We start from the raw sequence: 10,713 nt of genomic DNA, 5'->3' as shown, positions 1-10,713 counted from the left end.
TAACTCACTGAATTATGCATTGGCTAATTAACTTGTGATTCTTACAAAAGACACTAGGTGAATATTAATTTTTGTATTGCACAAGGTAATCATCACAAAAAGAGATGATTCATGTTTGATATTCCACAGCCTCACTTTCACTGGAGTTCAAGAACAGCACAGATCTGAGCTGGCTCTGTTTACCCAGCAAAAGAACATTAAAGGCAGTCTCATGTTCCCTGAGTGACAAACCCAGTGGAAAGAAACCTGTTTTACAGATCAGAGACGTCAGAGTCTAAAGCGAGCAAGCATCAGATGTTTCTATACATCACAGCAAAACAATTTATAATTTCTTGTAAGGCAGGTCACTGGGACTTTTGGAGACCAGCAGTTTGAATGCATGTTTGTGTGTGGGCATGCACAAGCATGTTTATATAGACATTACAGCTGAGTCACAGATGTGATTAGAAACAAAGACTAAGACAGAGGCACAGTACAACGAATGCACCATTTGCCTACAGCAAATATATTTCTTCCTCCACTCCATCCTGTATTAGGTTTCCAAAAAAGTTCCTCAGTTTTTCCAGGCAAGATTGCTGTCATAGGCAACATACCAGCCAAAGCCAGAACAGATATGCCTCAGAAAAGAAACACCTTTACTGCCAGCTGTAAATAAAAAACACTGTGAGACTAGTTTTGCCAGATGCATCTAACCTTACTTTAAAATTAGAGAAAAACTCAGCAGCAGAGATCAGACAAACTGCAAGAGGGAATAGTTGATTTACGAGTTTCACTCTCATCTAGCTTTTGTTAATGATTCCTTGACTAATATAAAAAGGAACATCTCAAGCACTGCACAAACTACCTCTATGCAGCGATTTTATAGCATACAAATCTCACATGCTCAGTTTGGCCCTCCAACCCTACTTTATAGCTGTCTGCACAGATAAATGGATAGTTTATAGATATCCATACTTCAAGGGCTCTGATTTTTTACCATTTAGCTGGAGTTCTTCCTATGAAAATGGAGTTATGGGAACCCAGTACTTTGTTAAACAGCTGCTATGCTTTCCATTTTACTGACCCAGTCTATCCGATATGCACTCTCAGCCATTCATCTGGCCAGGGCGTTATGAAGACCAAGTGTTTGAAAGGACCTTTCCTTTGCTTAAATCCTTGGCTATTATAATAGCCATTTCTTTAACTGCCTTTCTCCCTTGAGTAGGAGATGACAGTTTCCCCCACAGCTTCACAGTTGGATATGTCACAGTTTCCAAGGTACTTTCACACTGTTGATATGACTGACATTTCTTCATGCAGCAGGACTGTGTTCGCATGAAGGAAATTTTTTTGGTCCCCAGGATCAGAGAACTTCCTTTTTCTTTTCAGGAATCAATATATTTATTAGCAAAAAAGGCTCCCAGGCTAAAACTTCATCCTTTAATCAGCAGCAATGAACACCAAGGGTGAAAGTTTATCCAAATCCCTGACTATGTGAAGAAACAAACCAGCATGAGCTTCTGGCGCAGAGAGTGCTGAGAAAGCATGCCTTCCAGCTGCATGTTCAGTCTAGTTCCCACAGCAAAGTGTGTGATCCTGAGTCAGGAGCTGTTGTCCCTTCCCTCTGAAACACTCCCAGAGCTCTCAAGTCTCTGAGAGATGCATCTTGCAGCTCTTTGCCACAGGAAAATCTGTCTGTGGCTCATAGGGACTGAAAGTTTGGTCATCTCCACTCTTGTGGAACACAAGGCGCTAAGTGTTGCTTTCCAGGCAGTACTCTTGTAAAGAAGCCAAAGGTTAAACTGCTTTTCAGCCTGAAGACTGTGCACTTGAAATCCAAAGGGTTTTTTCCCCTTTTCTGAGAATGCAAGGATAAGGATGTATAGGCGGCAGATTTTGATGATCTGTGTGTAAGTGGTAAAAGGCATTGCAGATATGAACTCCACTACCTACACACTTGTGTCTGTCCTTGAAATATGTGTCACTAGGGGAGGTGGAGAAATGTTTACGCATAAAGGCAGTAGAGACAAAGAACACTTTCAGGGCCACGTATCCACACATCTGTGGATTCACACATGACTCCTGAACTGGGAAGAAAGTCAGGTCAGCATTTATTGAGATGAGGCTTGTTTTGGTTTTGGTTTTTTTTAAATACAGTTGAAGTATTGTAGGGACTTTAAATATGACATTTCATTCAAACCAATTCAATGGCTGTTGTAACAGTGCCGTCTTATATGTAGTGCCAATACGAGTGTTACCCACACAAGCAGAAGCAGAAATCATTCTCCCAGTAGAAAGACCTTGGCAGTGAAGAGCAGCATCAGACAACTTAAAATTCAGCATTGCCTGATAGTAGTCAGCCACAAAAACTAAAATGGTCTAAGATGAAAAAAAAGTTTATATAAAATTCGAGTAAGAGCCTCTAATCATGCGATACTATACCATGGAGACACATTTCTTTATGGTCTGAACCGGTGATCAACTTATGCTCTGGACATCTAAAGGGGAGAATGCTTCCTGAACAGTACTGTAGAAATCCTATTCAGAAAAGTCTCCATTTTGAGCTTAAACAAACAAACAAAAAAGGTGATATTTATAGGAAAGTTTAACATTGGGTTAAAATGCAAGGAATAACGATCAGGGCAAAGAACTAGAAAATGGAGCAGGCATGTTTCCTACTGCTCTTCTACTGAATGAATTATCTCACCGGTAGTAACAGACCTGCACAGACAGAAAAAGGTATACCCACGCTGAAACTTTAGCAGTAACAAGCCAGGGAGGCTGGGTCTTGGAGGGATTTCAGCCTCAGTATCACAGAACCCCAACTCAGCTCATTCATTCGGCTTCTCAGGCAGCTATACTTAGCTCTGTGTTACCAGAGCAGGCTCTGCACTGCAATCACAGGGTGCTACAGCTGATACTGCTGGGGACAGTTTATAACAGCACAGTGGCCTTATAGCTGTGCTGTTTCTGGTATACGGAATAGCTAGATCAGTGCTAATTCATTATCTCTGCATTGCACTGTGATTTCTAGATATACCCTAAAGTTCATGTAGGAGGTCACGCAGGAAATCAAGCGTGGTCTTAAACTGAAGCCAGGTGTCTTGCAACTCAGTTCAGGGCTTCACCCCCAAAAATAATTTCTCCAGAATACTACAGATCACTCCACAGACAGTCCATTCAATCTCCTGCTGTTTTCTGACTGAGGAGGCTAAGTATCTGTTCTTCTACAAGCCTGACAGTACCAAAATCAGCAGCTAGTAGGCAACAGAGGTAGTCATGCCTTTGTGCATAGTGTGGATTTAATGCCCATCAATTCCATGTGACAGCTGATCTTCAACTATGTAGATGTTTTCCTGTCATGCTGCCCGTCTTTTACACTTTGACTGCACAAGCCTTGGTTATGGAAAGGATTTGGAGTGTTTTGCAAAATCCCAATAAGGGGAATTGACAAGGGGTTTGAGGACAAAGTTAATTTCTACAGAAACATCCAGGATATGCTTCATTAATACAATTCAAAAAACATGTTGGCAGGGAATGTAATCTCTTATCTGTGTGCATCAGAGGGAGGGGCTAGTAACTGTGCTTGATACTTTGAATTTGGTCTCATTGCCTTCAACCAACTCAGCTTCAATTATTCAACAGTACTATGGCAGAGTGGAGGTAAACATCAAACAGGTGAAAATGAACTCCATTTTTTTAAATGAACTTCAATAATTAGAAGCCATTACTGTGCAATGCATAGAAATTAAAAGCACCCAGGAGATGGTGCTTTAAAGTTGTCTCTAAGGACAGGAGGATATAACTATTTTCTGCTATCCAGACCCAATATTCAAGTTTTTAATTGCTAGAATTTTCAGTCCCAAAAGAATATCAGGTCCCTCAAACTAATTATTAGTAAATAGCACATCCCAAGAGGTTCATGTTGTGGAATCATAAAATTGGTGAAAAATGGGAGTGAAAGGGACACCAGGAGGTCATCTAGTCTATTCCCAATTCCATACAGCAGGTATATAACTATATTTCTATAGCAGAGATTCACGTAACTCACTTAAACATCTTCAGTGACGGAAAATTCACAGTCTCCATAGGCAGTGCTTCACTCCTTATTTTTAGCTTGTGCTAATGTCTAAGCTCAGTCTGCCTCTCTGCAATTCCAGTCTATGTTTCTTTTCTTGCCCGGCATGGGGAAGATTATTACTTTCCTCTTAGCAGCAGCCTTTAAATATATGAAGACTATTGTGATGTCTTCTTTAGTCTAAACAGCCCCACATCTTTCAGCCCTTAAATGGTAGTGAACATGAACATTCAAATTTCAGGAGCTCTGAAAAAGATATAAAGACTTTTAACCTTTTCACTGTATCTCAGATAAAGAATTTAATTTTGTTTTTCACTTTTTTTCTTTTTTTTCTCAGTACAATAGAATATAGTGAAGAGGATTCCTCCTTCCCAAAAAACAGAGGTGGAAAATGTATTTGCATAAAGAGTTTATAATGCTGCCCTTGATTTTTGAGAGGAAGTTGATAACAGTAAAATAAACCATTGCCTGGTCAGAGCTGCAAGCCAGACTTTACATTCCTCCAAGAGATTTCCCTTGTACAGTCTTCCAGTTTCAAGGAATTTACAAATTCAGTAAAATTTTCTTGTTCTGATCAGGAAGCCACAGGTCTCCCACATTCTTTTGTACATCAAGACATAATGTTTGAGTCTCATTAGAGCTGACTGGTTAGGAATTACCAAGTCTTATGAACAGGCAGAAGTACCAGGATATTGTGTACCAGGAATATGCTTTTGTTTTGCTTATTTGTAAGATATTTCAATGTTCATAAGCAGTGCCTGATACATCTTGTATTTTCTTCACTTCTTTTGCTTCTCTCTGTTCTATTATGTATTTAAGCAGGGCAAAAATACACATTCTTAGTGATACACTTACAAATCTCTCCTGGTAGGTGATTTTATCCTTCTATGCATAAACAAAGAGGTCTCACATTAGGGATGGTCTTAACCTTGTTTAAGATGTCATAAGAGGCCGCAGGATCTGAGGTCACCAGTTCATGGTGGTTTCATTTTAATGAATGTTCAATACATGTAACCAGACTACATGAACAGGCTTGCACTGTATACACAATACATAAACCAGGAGAGTTTACTTAACATTTTGGGGAGTCACACTTAAAACTACTGAGTGAATGAGGAACCCCATGAAATAAGAGTCACACAGTTCCTTCTGTTATATGTCTCCAGGAGATTCATTGATACCAGAGGAGGTATGCTCTGTGGAAATGTATATAATATGGATGGGCTGACATTTTAGTCTCTTTTCAAGTCACCCCTGGGGAGAATTTTGATTTACTCTTCCAAGAGAATGTTGTGCTCTCTAACTATTCTGTGTGTAACACCTCATGCGAACACAATCCTCCAGCATCCATGTGCTTCAATTCAGAGCTTCCTGTTCACTAGGAAGATCAACCAATAGCCAACAGGTTAGACAGGAGAAAACAAACAAACAAACAAAATATTCTTTTTTGGAGCAGAAATGATGGCTCTTCAGGGAAGAAGCAGTAATATCTGCCCACAGTTTAAAGAAAAGGGGAATTCAGTTATCCAATGGACAAAACAGCCAAGTCAAAATGCACTGATACCGCATTGCGATACTTGTATCATCCTCATGCAAAGTTCTGCTGATGTTACTCCATGGTAGTGTCACTTACAAAATAAATCTGCAGCCATTATAAAACACAGGTCAGTCCCAGAACATTGTGTCTGTCTCATGGTTTCGGAGATGGACGGTAACACAATTAGAAAGGCATAACGATATCTGCCAATGGGATCTCTCCCTTTCCTTTTTTCTTAAAGGGAAATTATTCATATCATTCCCAAAACTGCATTTACTTGTAATTTTCCCAAAATATCCAAGACTGCCTATGTCATTATCAAAACTTGGAGTCTGTAATACTGTGATTTCAGTAAAATGTAGATTTCCAGTAGAATATTATTAACAGTTTAGAGACAGATCAAGCCATATTAAGCCTTCTAATACATCACAAAACGTTGTTTCCAGAAAACTAAAATTTAAACAGCAGGGTGTAGGTTTAGGTACTCTTTGCTTCACAAGGCGATAATGAAGGGAAAAAAATAACCAAAGGTCTTGAAAGTAATTATATTAGGCCATTACTGACAGGAGGTGAAGAAAGTGCTATGAAACCTGTCAGAAATGACCAAGCTAGCAATCAACAAATGTTAGTTGTTTGAAAAAGAGTAAGTGAGGAACAGAGCTATGTATCCAAAGATAAAGACAAGCAAACAAACTATGGCAGTGTATGAGAAAAAAAAAATCCATTGCAGCCATGATTTTCCAATAGCAAAGTTTTATCCGAAAGCGAACCAGCTCCTTAAACTTGTTTAGTAACAGATAGCAAACACACAAGATGCTGCTAACTTGACTCAGACAATTCTGTCTGGGTGCAAGTACAGGAGCTATACTTGCTATTCTTAAATATGTTCATAGAGTTAAGAAAGCTTATGTTTTTTCAATTGCTCATCCTCAAGATGAAGAGAAACAAGTTATATCAGCTGTCCAATAGTTAAGTTATACATACATATTTAGTAAACAGATAAAACTCCGTATTTACTTTTACCTTTCCAAGGTTAACAGATGATGAAATATACAATAAACTTCTCCCTTTTCCTTCTCCTTCCCCCATCCAACAACTTTCAGCAAATGTTCCGTGCAAATAAGTTGGTCTGAGTGGTTGAAAACTGTTGCCTCCCATTATTTGAAAAAAATGTCTTAACAGAGAATGTAGCATTGTTGGCTGTACTGGAACTTTTGTGGTACTGTTTTATAGATAAAACTACTTTTTTTTTTTTTTTAAACCTAAGTGAGTCATACAGATAGGAAATTACAGCTTCAATCACTAAAGTACAGCAAAGTTTTATACAACTATAAAGCAGGATGTCATAGAGGCAGAAGTCCTTTCTAAGAGGAAGTGTTGTGAGCCAGCTGATAAAATTCTTATCTCCAGTTCACTATCTGGAAGTCATTGTTATGAATCAGGTGAGTCCAAAGTTAAGAGAAAACATGGAAAGAGAGATGTGAAAGCTATGTCATCTCTGAATACCATAAAAAATAAACTACATAGAATTTCTCTGTTTCACATTAAGTAAAACTCAGAACTGAGGTGCATAGAAAAGGAGAAAAAACCCCAACAAAACATGTGAAAAGAGGAAGAGAAGAAGCTACATTACCCCTGCTCGATCTTTGTGGCCACTCAAATTCTCTCAGTTTGTAAATTAATCCAGATGCCTCTCTCTCTACAAAGATGCTGAGTTCTTGTAAAAGATACTGAATTCCTATGACAGCACAAATGAAAACATACAAAGAGAAAATTATTTAAGAGTTAATACTACAAATCTATAAAAAAACCTACATTGTTTTTTCACCGCTTCTCACAATGCTGAAAGAAGAACTGGACACTGACTTTAACAAACTCTTTCCTTCTGGAGAGTAAATTTATATTGCCAGCAACCCTGAATATAGGTGTGAAAATCATTGAACTTAATTTTTAATTAAATTTGGAAATGTGGTCATGTGTTCTCGACATCTGGTTGCAGTGATACTGTTCTGCATTTATCAATATATTACTGGATTTCCAATGATTCTCACAAAAGTGTCTGTCAGGAATCTACTACAACTACACCAGCCCAAAGTACAATGAATAATAGAAGAGAGTTTAACACTAGATGGCAATATGCCTTTGCAAAATATTTCTCTGAGGTGCCTGTAGATATAGGCAAATATTTTTCCAACTATTATACTGTTTCTTAGTTCTTGTATAGGTTTAGGCATACAGTTTTTATTTGGTTTGCACTAAAATAAACTTTCCTTTCATGCTATTGCATTTTTCTCATTGTTTGCTTTAAATTAAGTTTAGACAATGCTCTGATCTAGAGCTGACCAAACAGAAGAGATTCACAGTTTAACTGAAAGTATGTTATGAATTATTCACTATTCAGTGTGTGTGTAAAACATGAAGAATCACATAATGAATGTTGACCAATTCTATCACGCTTGGTGAAATGTAAATCAAAAGAAAGCTTATTTGGTGGGCTACTACCTAGCATCTACTGATGCCAATCAGAACATGAACCTAATCATGTAACTATTAAACTCAAGATTCCATTGGGTAGCATTTTTCTCCGATACCTGAAGCATTAATCTTGGTTATCCATTTTGTGCTCATGCCTAAGCATGTAGCCTCTACTGAAGTCCAAGTCAGTTATGCAGGTAGAATAGCCTGGATTGTACTATGGTTATCCAAAGTAGTTTGGCTGGCTTACCTGTACTTAGTGTAGCACTTTCCCGAGTTCCTTGGAAAGCCCAACGTGTTATAAATCAAACCTACAAGCCCACACTTCGTAAAACTAAACCCACATTACAATTATCAACTAAGCTGTTAATTAATGGGTTGCTTGGTTATTTTGAAGAATGATCGGTATTAATCTGTCTCAGCAGTGGCAGCAGCTCAGAAAGGCCTTGGCCAATTCCCTGCATGACTTTAAGCATATCTTCCTCCTACTGGCACTTCTTTTTCTATGAAAATGGGTCCCTGAAGCTGTTACCGCTCCCACACACAACTTATTCTCCCTCCCTCCAACTCAGTAAGTAACTGATCCCAAAACAAAATAACAGGTTAACTGCCAGTACCATTTTGCCTGTTTATTGTTTTAGCTATTGCCCTCTGGATAGTTTGTCCCATATTTCTGCAAAAGGCACTTTTACAGCTTTTGTGCTTTATATGGATGTGTCTGTGAAGACAAACATGGACAGCACAGGATTATAGTAGGTAAGAAAATGGGACATCTTTTCAAGGTACTTTGTAGAGGCAGATCAAAATATCTGACAGAACAAGCTCAATGACACTTGTAAATTAAGTGGAAGTCTCCAAAGCATCTCAATTTCTATCACCCTGATATGCAATATTTATTTTAGTTTGATTTACCATCACAGAAACTGGATATGTGACTTAAAGCAAAAATATAGTTTGCTTCTAACAACCATATTGACAGTCAATGAAAATTTCACTGATAAAAGTCACATTGGAAAAACCAAGGCGAGCTTTGAAGTGATACCACCATGCAGCCTAGTTAGTATTAATAGGCACAGTGCAGTGACATAAAACCACAGTCTTCCATTGTAGCAGTTCTGACAGTTTCATTCAGAAAATGTTTGTGGCAATATTTAAATCAATCACCAGCTTCTCAAGAAAACACTTGATCAAGAAAGATTTGAAATGTGCTATGAAAGTATGCCTACATCCTAGCATAAAATGCTTCACTGGTTAAAATGAATAAGAGCAAAAATAACCAAAAAATCCAAGAATCCAAAGAGACTGAAGAATGATAACAGCATGGGAACAGAATGGAAAGGGGGAAGGATGGGATAATAGTTCTGAAGCAAACAGCTAATTTACTAATTCTTCACTCCTAATTCAGGATTTAAGTACCAAAAACTAAACTATCCACACAGGTAGATGACGCTCATTACCAGCAAGATCCAATATCTATGAGAAATTCCTGGCTTATACTTGACCTCAGCTTGGGTTTTTATAAAGGACTTTTTGTTTTATTCCAATAGAAATAAAAAAGTTATTGAAAGAACATTTCTTCCCTCCCACATATTTGCATTTCAAATCTTGCAGCATTGTGCTAGGGCATGACCAGAAATCATTCCAGCTGAGCAGAACAATTGCTTTAATCATAGTTATTGTAGCCTACCTCAAAGTTAAATATAATTATTAAAATTTAAAGAAAGCAGCAACCCAAACCCCTCAGGTATTCTAAAGTGCACAAGGACAATAGCTTGATGCTTGATTACACACAGGGAGGTGGTTGTTTGGACTTACGTCAGCACCTGGATGAAACACTTCTGGTTTATGCCCAATCTAGACAGCTGTGATGACAGCTGGCTGGAAGAAAATGTTCTTTTCCTCCAGTACGAGAAATATCTCACCTCCCACTGCCAAAACAACATGATCCTGTCAGTCCCATACAACTCATTATTAAGTCTAAATGACTAGATAGTGGTAGTGGTCTAAAGATCTTTGTCTCCTAGCAATTTGCTACAAACCTTACCTCTTTCCTGCAGTGGCAGTCTGGTTACGTGATACAGCCATCCATCACACCCAAGCAAGGTTGCTTGAATCCATTCACGGAATTTGGGAAAAAAGAATAAAGGGCTTTTACACTGCACAAACTTCAGGTTTGTGATGCACTGATGGCCTAAGACCAAAATAAGCACCACCACTGTGTGGAATAATGCCAGCGAAATCCCTTTGTTCTGATATTATAGTAATCATCTGTTAAGACACAACTACCAAGCTGCATCTTTAGCACAGGTAGTTTTTTCATCAATCCTGCCAGTCAAAGGGACGGGGTTTGAAAGGGACAGTCGAATCTGGCAAGTCAACAAATGGTTACGGGACTGGTGCCACAGCCAGGGATTCAGCTACTTAGACCATGGGACTTGCTTTGAGAAACCTGGTCTACTGGGGGCTGACAGGGTCCATCTGTCAGAGAAGGGGAAGAGCATCTTCGGTCATAGGCTTGCCAAGCTGGTGAAGAGGGCTTTAAACTACAGATGCTGGGGGAGGGGAACCTCAATCCATCCCACTCCTACCAGTTTGATGCCAGGGCCAGCACTAGATGCCCAGAGCCTGGAGAAGGAACACAGGT

The sequence above is a fragment of the Aptenodytes forsteri genome, unplaced genomic scaffold (assembly GCF_000699145.1).
Source record: "Aptenodytes forsteri isolate BGI_AS27 unplaced genomic scaffold, ASM69914v1 Scaffold523, whole genome shotgun sequence".
Classification (NCBI taxonomy): domain Eukaryota; kingdom Metazoa; phylum Chordata; class Aves; order Sphenisciformes; family Spheniscidae; genus Aptenodytes; species Aptenodytes forsteri.
This window is presented reverse-complemented; position numbering follows the sequence as displayed.